General features: G+C 47.9%; 1 pseudogene across 1 annotated transcript in view; it reads left to right on the forward strand.

Moving 5' to 3' along the window:
* Positions 1-3858: 3858 nt before the first annotated feature.
* The window catches only part of LOC144170609 (uncharacterized), a 40613-nt pseudogene continuing 30574 nt past the window's right edge, over positions 3859-13897 (forward strand). Inside the window, exons 1-9 of the transcript XR_013322643.1 lie at positions 3859-4176; positions 5265-5344; positions 8130-8184; positions 9430-9539; positions 9876-9979; positions 10409-10502; positions 10894-11187; positions 12012-12288; positions 13669-13808. The product of XR_013322643.1 is annotated as an uncharacterized LOC144170609 (transcript). The remainder of the gene's footprint in view (positions 4177-5264; positions 5345-8129; positions 8185-9429; positions 9540-9875; positions 9980-10408; positions 10503-10893; positions 11188-12011; positions 12289-13668; positions 13809-13897) is intronic.

Genomic DNA, 13897 nt, shown 5'->3' on the forward strand with positions numbered 1-13897 from the left:
CTGAAATTTGCGATCCCCGCAACATTTAAGGTAGGATCAATATGTGTGTTTGTGCTACACCTATATATTGGTGATGATTATTAATGTGCCTGTTATCCTTTATATCTGCAGGCAGCACATCTCGCGCCAGTGATCGATTGAGCTTGTGACATGACATCCTCCCGTAAATTTCTAGTGTGGGCTAGCTAGTAGGATCAGGAATAAACCTAAATTACTTGGAGCCTAATCACGTCCAAGGGCAGACAGCCAGCTTCAGCGACAGTAACCACGACAACCCTCTGGGAAGTCCGAGGTAGATATGAAGGCAATCGTTTTTTGCCGCATCTAGCTGTTTTCTACTTGTGGGTGCAAATACATCTGCGACATCGGATGCACACCAAAACCCATATAATAACGCACATGAGAGAAAATGGCAACTCAAGTTTTGGTCGAGCATTGAAGACATTGCGTTTTTCCATTCCCTCCCAGGCACCAAATTCAATTCCGTCTCATTTCCCGCCTTGAACCCTTTTGCCATTGCGTATTAGATGCAACGTCCCTGGAATTGATTATAAAAAGAATATGCCTCAAAGCGGCTTGTTACAGTCAACACATGGCCACATTAGCCGGCTGTACTCGGGCACAAACAAAATTTTTACAGATGGCTCATGCATACTTGATCGCAGTTTCTCTGGGATCTTTATTTCATCCACTGGCCAGATGTTCTCTTATCGCCTCGAGCGGGCAACGTCGTCTATGTCAGCCAAGCCTCACGCCATCAAGAAAGCCATCCGGTACAGTCTCCGCCAACCGCCGGGGCAATGGACCATATCTTCACAGATTCCAAGGCAGCACTCCAAAGCCTACATCGCAGCGACTGCTTCAGCATTCACGAACACTCCTCTCGTGAAATAACATACTTGCAGTACCTAGCCAACGACACTGGGCACCAAGTAACTGTGGTGTTTCAGGGAATGAGAAGGCATGTATGAAGCAGCTCGCAGGGGCCTTCAAATGCATAATATGGGGAAGGTCTTCTTCACCAAGCATATGATGCCTCAGCTTTGACGAAGGCACTTGTTTTAGTGGAGCAGAACCGTCTCTGGTCTCTTCAAGAGCACCAGTATGCCTTCATGCTCTACATAGTCCACCGAGCTCAGACTTAGGCTGCCAGAGCGACTTCCACACCAACTAGAAACTTTATACCCCCGATTATGCCTCAATGCAGCGCTTACAAAAACATACCTGCTTCGACTTGGTACAACCTCGAATCCTTACTGTGATAACTGTGGATCGCCGAAAACCGTGGAACACGGCACTGTTACAGTGCCCCGCTTATATGCTCGCAGGAGATGCCATTTGGTGCAGGAGATCGGGCTCCTACGCCCAGGGCCAATCAGCTTAAAAGTACTCTTCGGTCCATGGCCCTCCCCTTCAGCTCAATGTAAGGCACTAGTGGCATTATTTGAACACCGGGACGAGATCGTCATCACTGAAATGATTCAAAATACTACTGTGATTGTGATGTTCATCGAACTGTTCACACAAACTGCATATCTTTTTTTTTACTTCTTTTCTCCTCTTTCTTGTGCTTGTTATCTATAGGGCCTTTTCTATCCTCTCCTACCCATTCCCCCGCCGAGTAGCGCGTTGGTGTTGAGATTCTGGCAAACCTCGGTTTTTTTCTCTAATAAAGAGCTTTCTCTCTCTCTCTAATTTACTTTTTGTAGGGTTAAAGCGCAGAGTGTTGCAAGATTATCTTACCCGTTTCAACTACTTTTCTTTTTTAAGTTAGACCACTCGTTTGTTTGCACTCAGATTGAATTCTGTATTAACATCGCATTTTATCATTGATGACCACTTTTACATGGTCAATTCAAAAGCTAATAAAAACATTTTCGCATATGGCATTTTGCAATGACTGCTACTCACTGAATACATATTGTGAAAAGGTGGCACCAGCTGCATTGCAAACAGAAATTCTTGCAGCTACATCGCATCGCTGAAACAGAAATTCTTGCATTTTGGGACGACATGCATTAACTAATCAGAATCAATGTGGCCGGAGCTCTTGCCAGGCAAAAATTAGCTCTTTCGGTTCTGAAATGTTTGGTCACCGGTCTGTATGGACAAAGTTGGCCATAAAACATGACTAACATGCATGGACTGAATGCAAATGGGCAAAAAGCTATGCAACACAAAAAGAAATTTATGGCGCTTCCGTATACTCTGACAGCCCAGACTCTGAAATTACAGTCTGCTACTTTTATGCTTTTAAATTTTTCGGGGGCTCTTGCTCTTATTGCCGCAGTAGAATTTTGTGACGATCTTAAGGCTGAAACCTAAGCTTTTAACCCTTAAGGCTTAAACTTATACTTCAACTTTCTTTTTGTAAAAGTTGCTTCTTCGTTCGCACTCAAACTTTGGTTTTACGCAACGATCGGCGATGACATGTACTTTTGGGGGCATTTTGTAATCAAATGAAAATATTTTAATTTTTGGGAACCCCACTGCCTTGTTGGCATTATGAGTGGCTTCAAATGGCTGCGCCATCTCTCATTACTAAAAGATAACGCTTTGTTTTCTATGATACATTTTGCTTTAGCCACGGTGTGGCATCTGCTGATAGCGCCTGGTTTGAGGCTATAGCATGTGAGAATGCACGGCTGCAATTAATGCAATTTATGTTTGTTTTTTCACTCTCTTTCGCCTTGGGCTCAGCACTCGGCTTTCCCCGTGAGCAGCACTGTAACAAGAAGGTGAAGGGCGAATCGAGGAAAGTGACGACACTTGCATCAATTGTAATATGCATGCTCACATGGTATACTGGTCTACTTGGTGCCATCAGCAGATGGCATGCAGTACGGAGCAGGTCACATAACTGTCGCAGCCAAGCGTTGAGCACATACTAAATCCACGGATTGTCTGGAACACTTTCATACGTCCCAAATGTGATACTTCCATGTATTTTGACCATTCAGTATCTTACCACACGTCATACATATGCATGCTTTATACTGTGGACTTGACACTATGTACAATGAAGAAATTGATATGTCAGCCGAATAATAGAAACATGACTGGTGTGTATTGCCTTGCACGTTACACAGTGCACATCCAGAAAACACAACCCCCAAAAAAGATCGTTAGAATTTTGAGCTGCTTGCAAAAAGTAAATAACGCCAGCTAATTTTAGCAATACATAGATGAATCTATACAACGTACAAATCAGCATATGTCATTCAAAATCTTTTTATAATAGAAAAGCGAGTTCTAATGTGGCTTTTTTTGAGGTTCATTGAGTGATTGGGGCAATATTACGTACACCCTTAGGAGATGAAGAGCAGTAGCACCTTTTTAGGAACCTTATTTATTGTGCTTTGTTCATTTGCTGTTTGATGTCCACCGTCAACTGCGTCCGCAAATACATGCGCAAATATATATCTAAACTATATCTATATGTACCTAAACATGGATGCACAATGTAAGTACAATGGACTTGGCATTGCATGTTCGGCTGTTCTTCGGACATGGTATGTTCCGTAGACCTCCGTGGGTTCTCTGTATTTGCGTGTGTGCGTGCGTGCACATCACGGAGGGCGCAGAAGCAGTAGTGGCAGTAGTTGCTCTCTCTTTTAATTTGAAAATATATGAAATTCAGAATGGTAGGAAAAAATATTAAGAAAAATTGCGCTGCAGGTGGGGTTCAAAGCCACAACCTCTGTGTGTGTGTGTGTGTATATATATATATATATATATATATATATTATATTATACCACAAAATGTTTATTGAGGAATGGACTGGGAGCGGTGAGTGCACGTACCAAGACGCGATATCGTTAGCGCGAACGCGAGAGTCGCCTGGCCACCTGCGCAGTCGTAATGAAAGCGTGTGTGCAAAACAAAACAAGCAGAAGCGCATCATCGGTTGCGAGGTGGCGGCGGGGGCTACATGCCTTGGTCCAACGGTTGGGCCCGAAGGACCCGCCGCGTAAAGCATCCCGATGAATGGATCAGCGGCGATGAAGAGGACCGCTGATCGGCCTCCCTAAGCGATCGCAGGGGCCCCGACCGGCGCGGCGGCACCATGAAGGAAATGGTGGGCGGCTGCTGCGTCTGCTCCGACGAGCGCGGCTGGGCTGAGAATCCGCTCGTGTACTGCGATGGCCAGGGCTGCACCGTGGCCGTCCACCAAGGTAGAGTTTCGCCCGGCAGCCGGCCGTGCTTGTGCTGCGCCCTGCGAGCGGACTTCGAGCGAGCGCGCGCTCGCCTAAGTATGGCGGCAGCGGTGTTGCGGGCCTCGAACCATTGTCGGGTACGTCCAGTTGCCGCCATAAACACGGCACCCGCGAAGTTCTGCTGCTGCCAGCGCAACGAGTCCGGACCATCGCGCCACTTCCACCCTGTGCGTGCAACTGTGCGCGTGCGAGATGAGCCGAGCACCACTCGAGGGCCGTGCGCGGTTCCGTAGCGCACGCACTCGGCGCTCTCGCGTCTTCGCGCGGAGGCCTCGGCGTGCAAACCATCTGTGTCCCAATTGATTTCACCTCATCCCATTATTCTGCCGCTGTTACACAAACCAATGCGTGCTGCCGCCTGCCCAGCTCCTGACCTGCGTTCACCGTTTCGCCAGTGGGAAAATCTCGGGTTGCACGGCGCTGCTGTGCGCACGGCTCTCAAAATGCGCGCGGCATTTTTTCTTTGCTATTTTTGCCGTAACGTGTGCTTAAGAACCTTATCTGCTTGTGTGTACCGCAACTGTTTCATGCACATGACTAGTTACGGTACTCTATATTGTATTCCGTCCCGTTGGGCAAAGCAAACGGCAGTCGCCGTAGGCATGGAGTAGGGACCCGTGGGTCAGTTCCTGCTACCAGCTTTCTCAAGCGCTTTACTTCTGCATGCGGCGCGTATCGTTGCATTTATTTATTTGTTTTTTTTATTAAAGTCCAATAATGTGTTTATGCTACTGTGATGAGCTCAAGGTGGTGCGGTAAGCCCGCGCAGCAGATTAGTCAAACGACCAGGCTGCCTGAAAAAAGCTCAGACTCGTGAAAAAAAAAGACTACTTGCTATACCTTCTTGTGGAGTTAAAAAACAAATTCCGTGATGCTGCAATTTTGGTCTGTGTGATACTTGGGTTATCATTGGTCTGTGTGATACTTCGGTTATCATTGTTGAGTTGCAGAGAATTATTATTATTATTTTTTTTCAACTCCAAGTCTGAGCAGCATAATATAATGGCTGCTTGGGATAGCTCAAAGTCGTGCCTGCTTTCTTGCAGCCTGCTATGGGATTGTGCAAGTGCCCACTGGACCCTGGTTCTGCCGGAAGTGCGAGTCTCAGGAAAGATGCGTGCGTGTGGTGAGTATTGTTCTGGCTTCTTGACTTCTTCATCCCGATTCAGGCCTGCATAGATGTCATTACTGAGCAGCTTGTGGACACGTTCTGAATTTTGCGCACGTTTGTAAGCTGTTTTTGTGTGTTTGCCTTTGAGTGCTCCAGAGTGACTCTTGTGTGATCACGGCTTTTTGGGTCGGGTTGGTGCTGACTACATGGGCGATAAAATGGATTAGCAAGTCTACTGAACCTTCGAATGGCACCGTTGTATTCTGAACAACCGTAAAAATGCGCTACAGTTGGTTCATGTCAACGGCAGTGGCAAATGTCAACTGCGAGTACAATTTAACCCTTCATGGTGGTGCAGTAGTGGCCGAGACATTTTGCTGCTACGCAAGATGTGGTGGTTTTGAAGTGATGCTGTGATGGCTCTACTTGAGATGAATGTGTAACATAAGAACTTATGTGCACAGATTGTTAGGTACTCTTTAAAAGGACAGAGAGAGAGAGTTTGGCGACCTTTGTAGCCCTGGCTATGACGGTCTCCTGCCTCTCTGGCTCAGAGCAGCTCAATGCTGCCTCCCAGAGCTCCGAGAAATTGATTTGAGAGAGGGTATCATATGGATAGGCCCGCATGTGATGTTGCACCGTGGCCTTGTTTCTGCATAACGAGCAAGAGGGATATGGATATACTAAGGGATATATGTAATGGAGGAGGGCCCTAATTGGGAAGGGATTCCGTATGAGGCTCTGTAGTCGTTCTTCCGTTAAGTCGGTGATGGGTGGGCCGATGGGTATGTGAGGCAAGAGAGTCAGTAATGACTGGTAGTTTCATTGTAGCTTAATAGGCTATTGGGGCACTCAAGTATACAGGCACGGTGGTCTTTTAGGTAGAATAGAGGGCTGTGAATTCAAATATACACCTCACAGCAGCAGTGGTTTCTTAACAGAGAAAATGTCGGGAGAGTGTAAACAGATATCACTACCCCATATACTTTTCTGCACTGTGATTTATAACATTATTAATCGTGAATGATGAAACAGGATTGGTGAACCTGGCCTAAGTGTTTTTCTAGAACAAACAGGGAGGCAGAGACGTACAGGTTTAAAATAAATGTGTGTGGGAACTTTTGCTCTGCACGAGCTTTTTAAAAGACCCAAACCTTAGCTACCCAACAGTATAGAATAGGGTGCCACACTGCAAGCGCCAGGATTTGTTTCAGTTTTGATTTTGTTGAAACAGCGTGGTTTGAAATGTACAAAACAGTTGTGAGACCTTGCGACGGAGGTTGGGAAGTTAGTGTTAGTAATGTGTGCCACAGGAGCGTTCATTATCTGTCTGGATACAGATCATACAGGAATTTGGCGACAAATGTTTAGATGTTCTTTTTTCAGTGCTGTTCATTGTATGCAGCTATTAACAAGGCCACAGACTGCCAGCTAACATGAACTTGAAATGTGTCCCATGTTACCTTTCAGTTCCTTGGTTTAAGCTTATAGTTTCTATCATGCTCAGACAACCGCCATTTTTTCCTAATGTTGCATCCCTAGTTCAAAGCCTGGAGCAAGCATGTTCTGTTGTTTAGGGCAGCAAATTAGGTGGGCAAGCTTATCTAGTTTGTTGTGTGTGGGAACATGAGCTGGGCTCATTTATCGTACAAAAAGGGTGGCAATTACAAATACTTTTATTGCTAAGCACATATGACTATGATAACCTCAAAACAGAAATTGGTTTGCAGTTATCGTATAGTTTCCAAGTTATAAATGCATTCCACAAACGAGTCTATTTCATAATTCTACAACTAATTAGCTATAAATTTCACCATACCTTTGTGACTCTCTATTCATAAACCTGTATAATGTGCAATAACCCTGTTTGTTGTTCTTTATTACCTTAGTCGACATAAAAAAGAAGCACAATGTTAACATACTCTCCGACTCATCAAAAAAATGGGTGTTTGCTGAAAATTTGTTCGTTTCTTTTTAAAAAAATTTCTTGGGTTTAATTTTGTACAGGCACAGTCTTTGTGAGCAGTGGAGCAGAAATTTGAAGAAATTTTTAGCTAATTAGTTGTGTAATTACAGGATGAACCTGTTAGTAGAGTACATTCATAGCTTGAAAACTCTACAATATAAAGGCAAACTAGTTTCTGTTTTTACTTTGTCGTAGACAAATGTACAGGTACACCAGGTTTGGTTAGATTTCGTGTTTAAATCTGACGCATTGTTTTATTTGCCATGTCCCTCTTATACTTCTGTACCAAGTCCCGCTCCATGTCCCACTCTAATAATTTTGTTGAGGTGCTCTTTGTGGCTCCACTGTGCAGCTGAATCCTCTTATATAATTATTGAACTACACAGCGGAAGTCTAGAGCCTTATAATTTATCTGTGATTGGCTGTGAAAGACCATGCACCGTGCGCAAATGCCACCCAAACTACCTCGGTTACTGACGATGGTTCTGGTAGATTGCAAGGTCGCTATGATTGTCCCATGATGTTCTCTTGCTCTTTCTTTGTAGCCCTTTTGTATAAACGGAAGCTGTATGCGGCTGCTAAAAGTAGCGAGTAAAGAGTTTTGTTCTAAGTTGTGCGACAAGGTCACTTGAGTGTACTTTTAAAGGAATAAAAACCAGAGCTTGTGCTTCCCGTCAGCAAGCTGCCTTCTCTGTGTCAGGGACAGTTACAGTAGAACAGTGGAGTGTGGCTGTGCAGCTTTCTTTTATGGGTGCGTTTTCGCTCTCTGTCTGTGCTTGTCGAGGACCTTGTGCTCACTGTGTGTCCCCCCCTCCCCTTGGTGCGCGTGTCCAGCGGTGCGAGCTGTGCCCCTCCCGGGATGGAGCACTCAAGAGAACCGACAACGGAGGTGAGGGCTGCTCTCCACGCTCACACCATCACTTGCTTTCAAAAGTAAAAGCCTTTGCAGGTGACGTTGCTCTGAGCCCCTCTCACAGCTAGTGTATAGTGTCGGTGTTACACAGCAATTTCGCTATACAAAGTTTATGGTACCACGTGCTGCATCATTGCATGGAAGGGGTATGTTTTGCTTTGCATTTATTTTCTTTTGTGCTTGATGAGCAGCATTTCATTTACCCCAATTACTTTGTTCCTGATCTTCTACAGGTGAGTTGTGACAGGTAACATGTTGCAGCAGTGCAGGTTTTTAGCGAGGATAACATGAGAGACACTTTTTCCAAAGAAAGGGGGTGTTAGTTGTGCATAGCCAAGGTCGGCCGTTTATTCACTAGTAACGAGAAGTGGTGTCATTGGCTGCATCGAACCAGTGACCTGTGGGTCACAAAACACACATTTTAAACATCTGAGGGCCAACTTCGTGCTTCCTAGGCTTTCTTCCATGCTGCTGTCAATACAAGCAGAGGCTACCTGTTGTGCTGCCTGCACGAGCAGATGGTAACAGGAAGAAGATGCAGGTGGGCAAGTGTGGGTAGGGGGATTGGCCTCTAGCCTGGTGCGGGAGTGTTCTCTGGGGTTGGAGAATGGGCAGAAACAACACCCGTTTTGTGTCTCTCAGGGCGTGCTACATTTATGCGTGTGGATGTGCTGTGCCTCGCACTATTGCGTGTTGCTGAATGAGCATTGAACTGGCGTTAACCTGATTAAACAATAGGTGGAGTCCGCAGTTACCGGTGAACATGTGTCGTGGAACAGTGGTGTCTTCTACTTTCGCCAAAACAAACTGCTTGATACCACTTATTGGGACAAGGAACATTTTGTTGTCGTGAGGATAGGTAGCGCTGATATTCCATCGCCTGTATTTGTCGACCAGTGCACATTGAGCTCCTATAGGTGAAAAGTTACTAGGTAACTTTTTGACCTATAGGAATAGGTGACCAGGTAAGTGTGGTTGCTAAAAAAAAATATGGGTGTTAAAATGATAAAATGCAACATTTGGGCAAAACTTGGGCACCAATGAGCGTGCAGTTTGCCAAAAAGAAGGCTTTGAAGTGACTCGGATGATGTTTAAGCACCCCGTATAACAAATATTGTGTGCTCTGTAGTTCTTCGAAAAGAAAAAAAAATTAGTGATGTGCAAATTCCGAAAGATAGAGAAAAACAGTCGCGAAGCATTGCTTGCTTGTGCCTGTTTCAGGCTGGGCACATGTCGTGTGTGCACTGTACATCCCGGAGGTGCGTTTTGGCAATGTGACCACCATGGAGCCTATTGTGCTGCAGTTGGTACCACAAGACCGCTACAGCAAGGTGCGTAGATTTGGACCGCAGCTGGCTGCGCTAACTTGGGGCCGCCCCCCCCCCCCCATGCGTCCCCGGCCACCTGTGTAAAGCTGCGTGGCACAATTGGGCACCTTTCCCAGCTCGCCCTTGAACACTGCCACTATAGATGCAGAGGGTAAAACCTTTTGCTGGGATTTGTATAAGTAAGGTGTCCGGCTAACAGGGTGTGGCTCAAGCCCCCTGTCGTGTCTTCATTTTGTTGTGCATGATGGGAGTAGAGGGAAGGCTGCCAGGCGGCTGTCCTGTGGCATGCCGCCTGGCCCACAGCAAACCTGTTGGTCACGCAGAGGGTCCTCTTTGCAGAGTTGCTTCATCTGCGAACAGCAGCACCACGATAGCAAGGCATCCATTGGGGCCTGCATGCAGTGCAACAAGTCTGGGTGCAAGCAGTACTTCCACGTGACGTGGTATGTAATGCAAACACCTCGCTCTTGCATCCTGGAAAGAGCATTGTGTGGCGCAGGTACTCCCCAACTGTGGCAGCCTGTGCAGCTTTTGAGCTATTATGAAAGGCTTTTTCCTGAGCTCGCCTTGGAAGGTCTTGGGTGTTTGTGATGACGTTTGTCAGGGTTAGAGTTCTAGACATGCCATAAAGGGCATTGCCAATTTAGTACCTACAGAAAGGGAGAGGTAGATTTAGAAGAGCTCATAGTGCCAAATGATGCACCTTGTAGGTTGTAACCAGCACTCGCGTTGCTGTGTTGTGCAGCAATGCCAGGAATGCTTGTTTTAGTCATAAGCTAGCGGTTGTAAGGTGGTCCATTGTCAACTCTTGTGCACTTGGTAGCCTTGTTTTGTGGGAAAAGTCAGCAGCTGAACTTTCCTTCTCTGCACAGTGCACAGGCAGCGGGTCTGCTCTGTGAAGAGGCCGGCAACTACATGGACAATGTGAAGTACTGTGGATACTGTCCTTACCACTACCAGAAGTTGGTAAGTGCAGCCCTGTTGAGTAGCAGCACAGTTTTCCTGGGAGGGGGAAAGACAAGAGATTAGATAGGCACGACTTGATCATGTGGTCTTGCTTGCTTTTACTAATCCTTCTTCTCCCCTAATGTAGGGACTTGTCTTGCTTTTCTGCACTATTAATTACTGGAATATTGTAAAGATGCATTTGTTCTTGTAAGCAACCTGCTCTTTTAATCTGGTTAGTATGCAATGCAACCCAGTCCCCAAATACGGTTTCTGGTTGCGGAGTGACCACGTTTGACCAAGGAATAAGCAGCCGATAGGGTAGTGATGTTGTTGCAGTTGAAATTGTCTCCTGAGGGGAGGCAGTCCCTGATTTGGGGGGTGTTTTGTGTGCGCATTGCGTGTGCTCCAGCAGAAGCGAGACAGCAACATCAAGATCATCCCGGCCTTCAAGCCGATCCCGGCCAGCACGTGCGACTCGCGCGAGGACAGCCCCGAGCGCAAGCAGCCCGCACGGGCGCGCATGAAGGGGGGCACCAACATGTGCGCGGAACGGCGCGGTCCCAGCCGGCCGCCCCCACCCAGCAACGGCCAGCTGTCCTCGGACGGCGGCGCCAGCAGCGACGCCACTGAGCCACGCAACGGCGCCACCTCCGAGGGGTCGTCGCCCTCGCCAAGCGCAGGGACCCCCAGCACTCCTCTGCCCGTGAGTCTCTGTCAGGGGTCCCAAATGGGGCCTCACAACTCCCCCGTACCGTTGCATCGTTTGCTCAATCCCACAGTGTCGGATGCAAGTCAAAATGTTGTTTGGTCTAGGAAAGTTGATTGCATGACAGCCAGAAAAGAAAGTGAGCACTACGCCTTCGCTTTTTTTGTAGTCAATGGGCTGAGGGACCCACTGCACTTGTCTGTGTCCTTCCCGTGTCCTTGCTGCTCAGTGCTCATGGGACAGTACCGTCCTGCGTTGTAAATACCTTCAGTATTCAGCTTGTGATTGTTTGTCGTGTTGGTGGGCCCTCCACCAGCTTAGGGACCAGCTGGTACATTTTCTGCCCTCTGTTCCATGGTAGTTAGTGAGCCAGTCTGAAATTCAGCATGAGCCCCTGTTGTTCCCTAGGTATGGGCTACATCTACATTAAGAAAGATGTGAACTGGGTGCACGAATGGATTGCAGTGCTGGGCTCAGAAATGTGAGGAAAGTGCTAATGCTCTGTGTTCTTAAGCACAGGTATTTCAAAAGAAATACAGCACTAGTGCCTTGCAGCAAGGCCTTTAGTGCAGGAAGTTAAAGCCCACTTTTGACCGAAAGGTTATTGGTATGGCTTATGCATTGATGTCAAACGCTTTATTCCCACTGCTTGTGTGCATCATTGTGATAGTCAGCCCGGGAGCGCTGGAGCATCCCAGTCCTGCTTGTCACTGAAGAGGCTCAGTGGGATAGTGCTAGTTGGTTGGGTGCGGCCTGTGAGGAAGTTCCTGCTCTGCATCAGCCCCTGACCGAGTGTGCGCCCCCCTCCTCCCCTGTGGCAGCTTCCGGGCAAGTTCACGACGGCCAACTTCACGGAGGCCACGGTGGTGCAGACGGGCAGTCCCGTGTTTGGGGAGCGGCAGCGCAAGCGGGGTCGCCCGCTGGGCAGCACCAAGGAGGCCAAGGGCCCAGCAGGCCGCTCAGCAAGCCGCAGCCGCAGCCGCAGCTGCTGCTGCTGCCCAGTCCTCCTCCTCCTCCCAGCAGCCACAGCAGCAGGCACAGCAGCAGCAGCAACCGGTTCCCCTGCTGCAAGCCAAGGCTGAGCCCTTGTCACCACAGGTAGCGGCGTTCCTGACTTTTGGCTTAGTGGCAGATGAATGTTCCAGCTTGCTAAGGCAATGCGGAGCAGGATGGGGAATTTCCTGTGGGGGGGTGGGGGGGGAGGCGGCTGAGAGAAAGGGCAGCAGGGGGGAAAAAATCTCTTCACAGTCTGCACTGTGTAGTGCCTTAGAACAGCGTGTGTCTTAGAACAGCGAAGTTCACCAGATTACCGCGCTTGGCAGCATGAGTTACTCTCTAAAAGGGCTCAGATTAAAATGAGGTCACGCATCTTGCTTTAGTTCGAGACATTTCATTCTGCTCGAATCCAGGGGCATGAGTGTACTCGGTGAGGGTTATGGCTGTTACACAACGGATGCACAGTTTGGCACCTATGTTCAGTAAATTCACAAGTCGGCTTCGGTGGTTTCTCAACACCAGCTGGCTTTTACTTGTGAACCATCTTCACGGTGAGCATCACAATTGGTAAAGCGATACTGCCCCAGCAGGGTTCTCCTCTGATAGTATCGAGAGGTGGACATATTGAGAACGTGGTGGTAATAGGGGGGGGGGGGGGGATTTAAGAATTTCACATTTTCATCACAAAAATTGAACACCTCTGGTCAAATATTGAATATTGTGGTGCCGCAGCACGGCGAAAAAATAAGAACGCGGCATCGACCAAAGATTTGCAGGCAGCTGGCAATCTGAAACTTTAAAGCCACTTGCTCAGACTCCTTTTCATGTAACCGGGTGGAAGGGGGTGGGGCCCTCTGCCACTGGCGCTGCTTTCGCACAGTGGCCCTTTCCTAGATCCTCAGGCCCATGTTTCAGACAGGTGGGTCAGTGGGAGGGGTGGGCGGCCTACTGAAGGCAGATGGCAGTGAAGCAGAGGAGTGGTGGAATTTCCGCCGCCGCCCACCCTGTACCCCAGTATCGCAACCCTCAAGCCATGGCCACGTTTGATTATTTGGTCGTTCACTTTTTTGGGGTTTGGCACCACAACTAAAACTGGTTGGGAATGTCACGAAAATGCCAGTCCGTTTTCAATTGTATCCAAGGAACACTACGGGGCGTTGCGCAGGCTCGGTCTACTCATCGTCTTTCTTATCCACACCGAGTTTCGTTCCGGAGGGTGCTTTTGGAGTCCACATTTTGCTTTTAACACTATCTTTTGTTATTCGGACTAACCAATTTTGCAACGGTATGGCTCAGTGCTTAGCAGCATCAACGTCTGTCTTATCAAGAATTTGAAAAATGGAGGAAGAGAGAGTGGGGCTGGGCTGAAATTTTTCTTGCGCTTCTCGTTAGCTTGGCCCCACTGAAACCGTACACCAGTGCCACTTCCGACATTTGTTTTGTTGTGCCGAGTGGGGGAGAGCTGTGTGTGCTGCGTTTCAGTCCTCCTCGTCGATGGGCAGCAGCAATCCGACGCCAAGCTTCAGCAGCATTTACGAGAACCTGGTGAGCAGCAATCGGCATGCTGAAAAGAGGCCAAAGGTCAAGCGGCCCTCGTCAGCCGCCGCGGGAAGCGGATGCAGGTACGTCGATACTTTCTCTCATCCAGTAAGTGTTTTTTCCCTTTCGTGGGTAGTAAACATGTTGAGGAGAGGGGTGGGTGCTCTGAGGT

Source organism: Haemaphysalis longicornis, unplaced genomic scaffold (assembly GCF_048455015.1).
Source record: "Haemaphysalis longicornis isolate Haplotype H1 unplaced genomic scaffold, Haemaphysalis longicornis Haplotype H1 scaffold_2, whole genome shotgun sequence".
In the NCBI taxonomy this organism is placed as follows: domain Eukaryota; kingdom Metazoa; phylum Arthropoda; class Arachnida; order Ixodida; family Ixodidae; genus Haemaphysalis; species Haemaphysalis longicornis.